Below are 10,631 nucleotides of genomic sequence, written 5' to 3' on the forward strand. Positions count from 1 at the left end.
ATTTGTACAACTTTGAATATTATCTAATATGTTTTCAATTTTAATTTTAATTTTATATTTTCGAATTTAAATTTCAAAATTTTTATTTTTTTAAAAAAAAATATTTTTTTTTGAAATTCCGAGGAAATGAACCCTCAGAAATTTTTGAGGAACATTTCCTCGGAATATACCGAGGGACTTCTTCCTCGGAATATACCAAGAGACTCATTCCTCGGAATTTTCCGAGGGCTCCGTTCCTCGGAATTTCATCGGAGCTTCCGAGGATTGGACCATCGGAAAGTCCATCGAAATATCCCGAGGAAGAAACTCAGAAGATTGATATAAGGAAAACATATATCTTTCACCTCGCTATAGAATTGGAGTATCTCATGATTTATATCATCCTAAACCTGTGGCGATGCTTCATTCCCAAATTACTCGTCCACGACCCCTCCACATCCCCCAAACTTACTAGTTCCTTAGACCCTCCTAATCTCAATTTAATACATTATACTTTGGTCTAGTTTATTCGTTATCACAGCTCTTTGTTCAGCTGAATTATGGTATCACTCTTTGATTTATCAATGCAGTCCATCAATAAAAGAGGTTATGTTTTCTTAGGTAAGGGGATCGTAATGATTTTAATGGTTTTTTTTTGTTTTTTCTTGTCAAAGACTTTAAGAGGTGTTATTGAACTAATGAATTTAGTGGAATTTAATGGAATTCAAATTTAAAGTAAAGTCCATTGTTATTGGATTGGGTATTTGTTATATGAAATTTGAAATGCACTAAAATCACATGTTATTCAATTGCGGTAGCAATACCAAACCAAAAACGACGAGTAGTGGGATCCATTTGACTTTGTTAGAATTCACTTTTCTGAGATTTTAATAGACTTTTGTATCTGAAATAAGAGTAAACAAAATACACAGCTTTTGCTTAATACTTTGAAGGAATTCAACTGTATAATAACTAGAGCAATCTCACCTTCTCAGCCGTTGATAGCGAACTTGAGATATGACCGAAGACAGAAAGAACACACTAATAGAAAGTGTCTGCAAAAACTCCTAGGCATTAGAATCCATGTCCAAATAGTAATTATTGCCAAGATGGAGAAGTCTAAAATGGTCATGTTTTGTGTTATGCTAACAATAAATTTGATTTACTTGAGATAAGCAAAAACAGTTCGCGTTTTGAAAAATTTGAAAATAGGAGACAGCATCAATAGGTTGAAGATGACTCAAAGCAGTTTCTGATGTATTCGTAAAAAAATTCCTCTTCTTAACTGCCAAATAAGTACAGCTAAATCCAAGTGCATTTTAGTGGAATCATCCAATTTCATAGAAATACACTCAAACTTTAATTAACTGACTTAATTGTAATTCCATTCAAATTCTGTATTCAATACCAGCCCCATAGTTTAGGGGTAATAGAAAATCACGTTTTAATTTTCTTTAGTCTATCCGAGCACAAAGATAGTTTCATAAAATTATATGTAAACCAATCGAAAAAGAAAAGTGTTTTCCTATCCAATAAAGCAAAGGATCGCTTATGTTCGAGGAAAAAACTATGCATGGGTTTAGGATCTGTTCTTTTCTTGCTGTTTGCTTATGATAAAAAATCTTTTACTTGTTGCATAATATTAGAATATTTAATGTATAAGCTAAGTTGGTGTATATATATACTAATCAACGTGCTCGATATTATTACAATCATTCATCACAATGATTAGAATAAAATTACCAACTCACAAACACCCTTTGTACCCTGCGCCTTGGGTTAGCCGTTGCGAGGGTTGCCCTCGGAGGGGTGGTTACGTCAAAGACGGTTATCGTTGCTATGAGTGTGCTTTTTTCTTTCACAAAGAATGTGCAGAGGCAACCTTAGAGATCCACCACCCATCTCATCATGCACATCCTCTCTCTCTCGTTTTGGAGTGGCCCGGACCGAAATATTGTAAGTTATGTGGAGAATTTTCGCTTAATAATATATATTACCATTGCTCTATATGTGATTTCGTTTTTCATACGGCTTGTGCCAAAAATCCACCACCAAATGTTATTGAATATCCCAAAGCCCATGAACACTCTCTTGTTATCGAGAAGGATCTTTATCATCCCAGATGTAATTTTTGTGGAGGGGGAAGTCGTGATATGTATTATTACAGATGTTCTCTATGTAGTTTGAATTTCGAAATCAGGTGTTCAATGCTTGCTTTAGAGATAGATTACCCATATCACCCTAAACACCCCCTTAAAATCCTCACCAAGGAAGAACATCATTTCTCTGATGGTAAATGTCTTATTTGTGGAGAGGAATTAAGGTTGAAATTTTATCATTGTTCAATCTGTAAGTTTAGTGTGGATGTTGGTTGTGTGAGGGATCCTCCACCGCTTACAATCTTATTTCCTAAGGCTCATGAACATCAACTCAGCCTTACACCAAGGAAAATATCTTTTGACTGTGATGCTTGTGGGATGGCGGGTGATCGGAGTCCTTATTCATGCCAACAATGTTATTTCATGATTCATCAAAGCTGTATTGACTTACCGGAGATCATCAACGTCAACTGTCACGAGCATCGTCTTTCTAGACGTCTTCATCTAAGTCCTGGGAGTTGGGTATGCGGATTTTGTCGCAAAAACGTTGACTGGTCTTATGGGGCGTATTCTTGCTCGACTTGTCCTAATTATGTCATTCATTCTAAATGTGCAATACGAGATGATGTATGGGACAAGTTAGAACTGAAAGGGATACCAGAAGAACCTCAAGATATCGAACCATTTAAGGTAATAGATGAAAACTTGATATGTCATTTTAGTCACAAGGAACATTATTTACAACTCAACGAGGAAGGTATCATATCCGGTGGAAGCATTCGTTGTGAAGCATGTGTCTTACCTATATATTCTCAAGCATTCTATAGCTGCGTGCAATGCAATTTCATTCTCCATAAAACATGCGCTAATCTTTCTAGAAAGAAACGACATTTTTATCACGACAAACCATTAACTTTAATATGTTGTGACAAGATAAAGCGTTATTGTAAATTGTGTGAAAAATATTCTGAAGGTTTCAAGTATACTGACTTTCAATACTTCAGTATTGATGTTAAGTGTGCCATGCTTTCTGAATCTATCATCCATGAAAGTCATCCATGCACCTTGTACTACAATAACAACACGTATATGGAATGCGCTTCTTGCAATAAACGGGACTGTCAATTGTTTAGTTGCGATGACTGCAGCTTTGGAATAGATAAAAGATGTGCTACTTTGCCAAAAACAACACAACACTGGTACGATGAACATCTTATATTTTTATGTTACAACAAAAACAAGAGAGGAGGAGAATATTGGTGTGATATATGCGAGGAACAAATAGATACCATGATCTGGTTCTACACATGTGATAGTTGCTGTGTCACGTTCCATACTGAATGTGTTCTCGGCGACTTTTCACGTTTTATGCCGGGACGGATAGTCACAAATAGAAATTGGGGGATCAAAGCGATGCAAACCAGTCCGGATTTCTTACCACGTTGTTACATTTGTCATACTCGACGCGCAGTTCCCTTTGTTTTAAACTTATGTATTCCCCAAAATAATGTTTTCATCTGTTCTTTAGAATGTTTAATCAGTACCTCATTTCCTGAAAATTTGTATTTCTATTTTTTTCTAGATATGTAATAAATCCATATCTACGAAACAATGAATAAATACTGTGTGTGTGTGTGTTTTTTTGATAGATTTTTTTTTCGTGAAGCCATTTCTTACCCAACGGCCTTTCAAAGTAATCTTGGGCTTACTGAACTGAATCGACTCGTGTGTGTGTAAAAGAATCATTCAGTCAAAGAAACACTGCTTCAAAATCGGTTCCTCAGATCGAAGCGAAGCATAACGGAGATATATCTCTAGCTCCCAAAAAAAAGTGGTAACTCTAGATCCGTCCAAATGTTCTCCATACTGAATTGATCTCTTCTTCACTTAGGATCTCCGTTTTTGTTGTTCCGGCGAGAAGGCGGCGAAACCGATTGCGGTGGCGACTTTATCGGTGTTCACACTGACGATTGGCCTCGTCATTACCGCTTTCTTCTTCATGTAAGCTAAACTCGATCCGATCGGAACCCCAACTGATGTTATATTTGCTTGATTGGTATCAGCTTGTGGCGTTCTCAGTCCTGGATCTCTCTCCTCTTGTAACGTGTTCATTGTATTTAAAGCTTGATCAGCATTGCTATTTGCTTATATATATATAGTGTTTGGTAACAATGCATTCTCATGGAGTTGATGAATTATGTTGTGACTTATTTATTTAACTTTTGAACATGTGTGAGTTCTATATCCTGTCATGATGTATCGAAGTAAAGACTCTGGCATGTCAGTTACTGAATCAGTACTTTGTAGGTTCACAGAATGTAAAATGATCGGTTTACTACTAGACAGTTGGATTGTGTAATTCTCGTTTTTAAGCAATGAGTTTCAACCTCTAAGATGGACACGTGCCCTTTATATTAATTTTTTCCTTGGAGTCCGGTGGTCATATTGGACTCTTATTCACAGTTCTGGTATAGATTGAAGAAGTTATCAAAGTGTTGTATTTGTTATTTCTTTCTTTCTAACTTGCATGTTACACAACATTATTGATGCAGCTATGAAGCTACATCATCTAGGAAAAACTGTAGCCTCAAGGTTTGAGCTCGCGACTGCGGCAGTAGCATCTGTTTTCTTGGTATGGTTTCTTTCTTCGTCCTCTGAACTTTGTAATAGTTGTCTTAAACGCAATTTCGTGTGGTGAAATCAGTTTCTCTGGGTTAAATTGCAGGGATTTGGATCGCTGTTTTTGCTACTTGCTAGTGGTGTTTATGTCTGATCCTTCGTCCTCAATACTATTCCCAACTAGACAGAACTAGTTTCAATGAACAAAGATAGAACGCGATGAGACGATGACGATGGTAGGGCACTGTCAGGGAGATGGATTCACGGACCAACACGTGCTCTCTTCAGCTGCGTTATACAAAAAAAAAACTATTAGTTCGAGAAAAAACGGAAGAAATAAAAAGGGAGAGTTATTTGCAAATATACTCTCTTGTTTCACGAAAAGAATATTGATGCCAAGTTAATCGGAAAATAAAAGAAGAAAAGAATCGTTTAGGTTTGAGTCGTTTGAATCTATTTTCTTAAAACAAACTACTAAATTACATGTTTGGATCTATTTTCTTATTAATTTGGTATGCTGATGATGTTTAAGAATTATATATACTAGAGTCATTCGCCGACGTGTATGATGATCAACAATTGCATAAAGTTGTATAAAGTACAGGAGATAAGTTGTAAAGTAAAAGAGTTTGGTGTAAATCAAGAGCAGATATTAAGGTCTTAAAATAGAAAAGTGAAACTCATAGATAAATTGGTGGACTTTTTGACGAAGAGGACATGTAGATGTGATAGATTTTTTTGAGTTGGAGTGCCTGAAATTGTTTTAGAAAAATCAGTGAACATAACTTAGTAATATAAATAAATTTATTTAATTCATAGTATAGGTAGACGTACTTGAAAGTGGTGAGATATCCATCATCAGGGAATGAGTTTTAGATTTGATTTGTTTCTGTTGATAGCGAAAACACTGAATAGCAAATAAATGTGAATTATTAGTTAAATAACAACTTAAAACATCTTGAATGAGATGTTGAATTTAAAATTTTACTTACTCTCATGGGAACGAAGACGGTTGAAGATTTCTTTGTAGACTATGTTTTTCACTTTTTGTATCGGGTTTTATGAAATATATAATTTTGTGTAAATTTTCTTCTATGTTCAAGTTGTAAGTGTGATTATGTTAAGAGAATAGATTGAGTTTTCAAATACCAAAATTCTTTTTTTTTTTATGTTAGGGTATTTAATAAAGTGGAGAATAAGATCTTAATTTTGAAGAAATCTTAGTCGAATATATTTTGTAGTTGTTTAGAACAATGTCAGTAATTGTTATTACTAACACTTGTTGTTGTTTTTTTTATATAATTATGTTATATTTGAGGTTGTTATAAAAAAAGTGTTATATCTGATGATTTATTTTTGCTTTACGTCTGGGCCTCCAGTCATTCTTTCGCATCCACAATAGCTTTTGTTACTGTCTCTTGTTCAGAGAATGATTTTTTTTGAAAAAGTTTTTGGTTTCGTGCTGACCAGAGTGACAAGAGGATCCAAGGTGGTAGAGGACATTTACCCAGGCCCACGGGAGGAAGTGTTACTGCTTGTAGCAGTTTTTTCCATTCAACATCGAAGCTATTCTGAGGCAATGGTGTGAATTCAACAGAGAAAGGTATTAATTCCCAAACTTTTTTCTGCATAGGGGCAGTGGAAGAACATATGATTTATAGTTTCCTCTCCATCACAATGAACGCATTTAGCCTCTGTGATGATCTGTCTTGCCTCCAGTTGTCCCCTACTGGTAGTGCTCTGTGTTTGATTTTCCAAATGAATAGCTTGAGTTTTGGAGCAGTCTGAATTTTCCACACTTCTTTCATCCATTCTTGTTTGAGATGTGTTGTCATGGTTTCTGTTTCAGCTCGTTTTTCCATTGCTGAGTGATAGCCTGTCTTCGTAGAGTAGGTTCCGGAGTTGTGTCGTAGCCAGACTTGCTTGTCTTCTACCCCCCCCCCCCCCCCCCTGGTTTGATGCTTAGGATGTTGCCAAGGAGAAGTGGGAATGATCTTTCAATCTTTTGTTTATCCCATTCCTTAGACTCCATAGAGATCAAATCCGAGACTTTAAGATTGCACTCGTCCTCTGGTATAGGTCCCATGGGACGTTCTAACTCTGATAGAGATAGCCAATTGTCCTGCCAAGCTAGTACCTTATCTCTGTTTCCAATGGCCCATCCTAGGTGTTGTTTTAGGAGATCTCTTCCTATAAGGATCCACGCCAGCCATGTGAACAGCTTGCAGGAGGTGTAACTTGGAGAAACTCTTGATCATGGAAAGACTTTCCTTTGAGAACCCGAGCTAGTAAGCAGGAGGGTGATTCCAGTATGCGCCAGCTGAGTTTGGCTAAGAGGGCATCATTGAAGCATTGTATATCTCTAAAACCTAAGCATCCATCTTTCTTAGCTCTTGTCATAGTGTCCCAAGCTACCCATGACATTTTCCGGGTTCCGGTACTTGAATCCCACCAAAACCTAGTCAACGCTAACTGTATTCTCTTACACAGCGAGAGTGGGAGTTTAAAGAATTGCATGGTATGGTTGGGTATAGAAGAGAGGACACTCTTTAGCATGGTCATTTTGCCAGCAGTGGAGAGGTGTCTTGTGCTCCATCCTTTAGCTCTTTGTCTGATCTTGTCGACAATAGATGTAAATAGGTCTTGTTTCTTACGCCCAAAGTGTTCAGGCACACTTAAATATTTTCCAGCCCCTCCTTCTACCTGTATTCCAAGTTCAGCTTTTTTCTTCTCTTTGAGTTCAGTAAGGGTTCTGCTCGAGAAAGTGATGCCCGATTTTTGATGATTTATCTTCTGACCGGAGGTTGTTTCATATTGGCAAAGAATGTGCTTCAAGGTGGAGATACTTTTGGCATTTGTTCTGTAGAAGAAGAGGGTGTCATCCGTGAATAGAAGGTGATTGATTCTTGGGCTTTGTGTGGCTACACGGATGCCCATCATATGCTTTTCAGCTTGTGCTTTCCTACATAGGTCTGAGAAAACTTCGCCGCAGAGGATGAAGATATAGGGGGATAAAGGATCTGTGGCACCCCCGATCGTAGATGACCGGAAATGACACGGTCGATGTTCCTCGATGGTCGATCCGAGGATCTCAGAATACTTCCGATCACCTTAGACCAACAACCAAAGACCACCAACGCTCCTATTGAATCTAACTCCAGGCTTTTCAGAAAAAGCAATATCCGATAGTTAGTTCGTCCGGACAAGGACTAATATCATATGGAACTTGTATTTTAAAAACATTCTTTATATATCATTTAAAAGCATCTTACAAAATTTGTTATAAAATAACCTCGAAGTTTTCGGTCAACAAATCTTATACATAAGAAATATCAAAACGCCTTTGCAAGGATAATAAAACTACCGCTGGCTAATGTTGTTCCTTTCCGTCCTAGAGTAAGGTCTCCCGTCTACTGGTTACCTGCATCACAAATAAGTCATGAGTAACTAGTTTACTCAGTGAGCCTAGTCCCGCACCCCAACGTATATTAGTAATATCTCGAGCAATCAACTCCATTTGTATGCAGTGGAAATATATTCCATAACTAATAAGAATGCATATATAAGGCCTATAGTTTCACCGATGTGAATCTTATCTTTAATCTCCACGACACCCGCCATTCACTCATACTTATAATATATATATATATAGACTAAACCCAGAAAACCACCAAGGCTAACCGAGCCTAGCGGGGAGATAAATATAACCATCATTTACATTATATATTCCAAGATCGAACATCTAACGCTGCATGCAGTTACACGGCCTCCAGGGTGCGACCCCATCATCGTGTCTTCGTGATCTTGTTCCGTATGGCAGGAACAATTCACGGTAATGCGGGAACTTTCGGGAGAGTGAGTATACAATAAGACTTCACATGATTTATACTTATATAGTTAATATCATACATATGTATTAGTACTTGAGAACAAGTACTAAGGTTTGGAATAAACATCTACGATCATTCATAAATATTTATTAAGTGTTTACACTAAGTAAACACCTCACTAATTCAATATTGATCAAGAGATAAAGCCTATCAATCATCTACATTTTCAATCATGCAACACTAATTTATAACTCTTTAATCATCTATCTAAACTCACCTTTAAATCCATGAGATTGGCTAGGGAAGACTATACTCGAGCTCAAGCTAATCACACTCGACTTCTGGAATATTCTCGATTTAAAAACACCACAAGGATCCGGCTGATCCGAACACTATCCTTGACCATCTGTACCAATAACATAACGGTTGGAACAAAGGTTAATCAGTCCGGTTCAACCCCACAGTTCAAGATTCAAGACAGCTACCAAGGCAAGTTCAAGGCTGCTTCAGTTCGCTTCAAACATAAATCGTTTCAGCTAAGTTGTCTAGATGCTAGGGGACCATGAACTGAACTAATATAAATTCACACAAGGGATTAAGAAATTAATCCAGAGAGGAAGAACAACAACTCAGCCAGCTGGTTACAATCTAAACTGATCTGGATCAAAAGGCAAAACAGTTTACCGGTTCAAATCAAACACTGTCTGAACTCAACTGATACCCCACTTTAAGATGAAGCCACGCCAAACCTGATCAGTACCACATCAAGAAAAGGTCGGACTCAATCAGAACAAAGCTGAATCGCAGTCAATCCAACATAAATGCTCACATAAAACTGATCCACACAGAAACTTACATCTTTACCGACTAGAATCAAAGGCTGAAGAACATGGGTGATCCTAAACTTCAGGACACCAACTCTCCAACTATTTACCACACAAATAATCACTGATTAAAGTCACAAGATTGTGAGAAAGGGTCGTCCAAGCTCACTTCTCTTCTCTGATTGTTTTCTGATTTTTTTCATTGATTTTCCTCACATATTTTTCTCTCTTTCTCTCTGAATTTTTCTTTCTTGTTTCTGAGATGAATGAGCTCGACCAGGAAGAGGACAAGGTAATAAATGACAGTGGAAACAGCAGGAGAAGAGTCAGCAAGAAAGGCCAAAAGTTTCAGATCAGTATGAGACATGTGGTGAGCTGAATCACAGTTTCCTTCCCATGAAGTAATGTCATTTCCTTTCCATGAAGAAACTTCAAGCAGGTGTGCAACTCACATGACTTTAATGTATCAAACAATCAGGAAGGTTCAAGTCACATATTCAGGTCAGGAAGGAGCAAGCAGCCAGGCAGCACATGACATGCACATGACTCGCAAGCAGCTGAAAGTATTCAAGACCAGTTTTCGATAAAATGTTTCCCGTCCATCGGTTCTCGTCCATCTTAGATAAAACTCAACCATAATAATTAACACTTGGTCAGAACTATTAAGAGTAGGTATTTTGGCCACGAGACAGTCCCATCAATAATAATTCACGGGGTTGATTTTTATTTTTAATTCTGGTTGAACCAACTCCAAACTGGTCGAACGGGATTTTTCTCAACCAAAATTCTATCTGCTCGTGAGGGTTATTACATGATCTCCTTGCCTAATACCTCTTTGGGGTTTCACCCATCCCATAGCAGAGGCATTGATTAGAAACGAGTAGGAGACTGTATTCACACATTGCATGATCCAATTGATCCAAATGGGATGGAACCCTAGATGAATCATCACTTCCTCAGTAAAATCCCACTCCAAGCGATCATAGGCTTTGCTCATGTCAGTTTTTACTGCGATAGAGCATCGCTTTGATGATGTAGATGTCTTAAGATAGTGTAGGACCTCATGTGAGATTAGAATGTTATTAGTGATGGCCCTGTTGTGGACAAAGGCTGATTGATTCTCAGAGATCAAGTCCGGTACACTACAAGAAAACAGCGGTATTCTGACGGACATTCCAACGGAAAATGAAATCCTCGGAATTTCCCGAGAAATTTCCGAGGATATTCCGAGGTAACCCTAAATTTGGTTTCCTCGGAATTTCCTCGGAATTCCGTCGGTA

At 37.6% G+C, this 10,631-nt stretch overlaps 1 pseudogene; it reads left to right on the forward strand.

The window, feature by feature from the left end:
• The first annotated feature begins 1,712 nt into the window (after window positions 1-1,712).
• On the forward strand, window positions 1,713-4,851 carry LOC106320850 (annotated as a pseudogene).
• Window positions 4,852-10,631: the final 5,780 nt, after the last annotated feature.

Source organism: Brassica oleracea, unplaced genomic scaffold (assembly GCF_000695525.1).
Source record: "Brassica oleracea var. oleracea cultivar TO1000 unplaced genomic scaffold, BOL UnpScaffold01092, whole genome shotgun sequence".
In the NCBI taxonomy this organism is placed as follows: Eukaryota; Viridiplantae; Streptophyta; class Magnoliopsida; order Brassicales; family Brassicaceae; genus Brassica; species Brassica oleracea.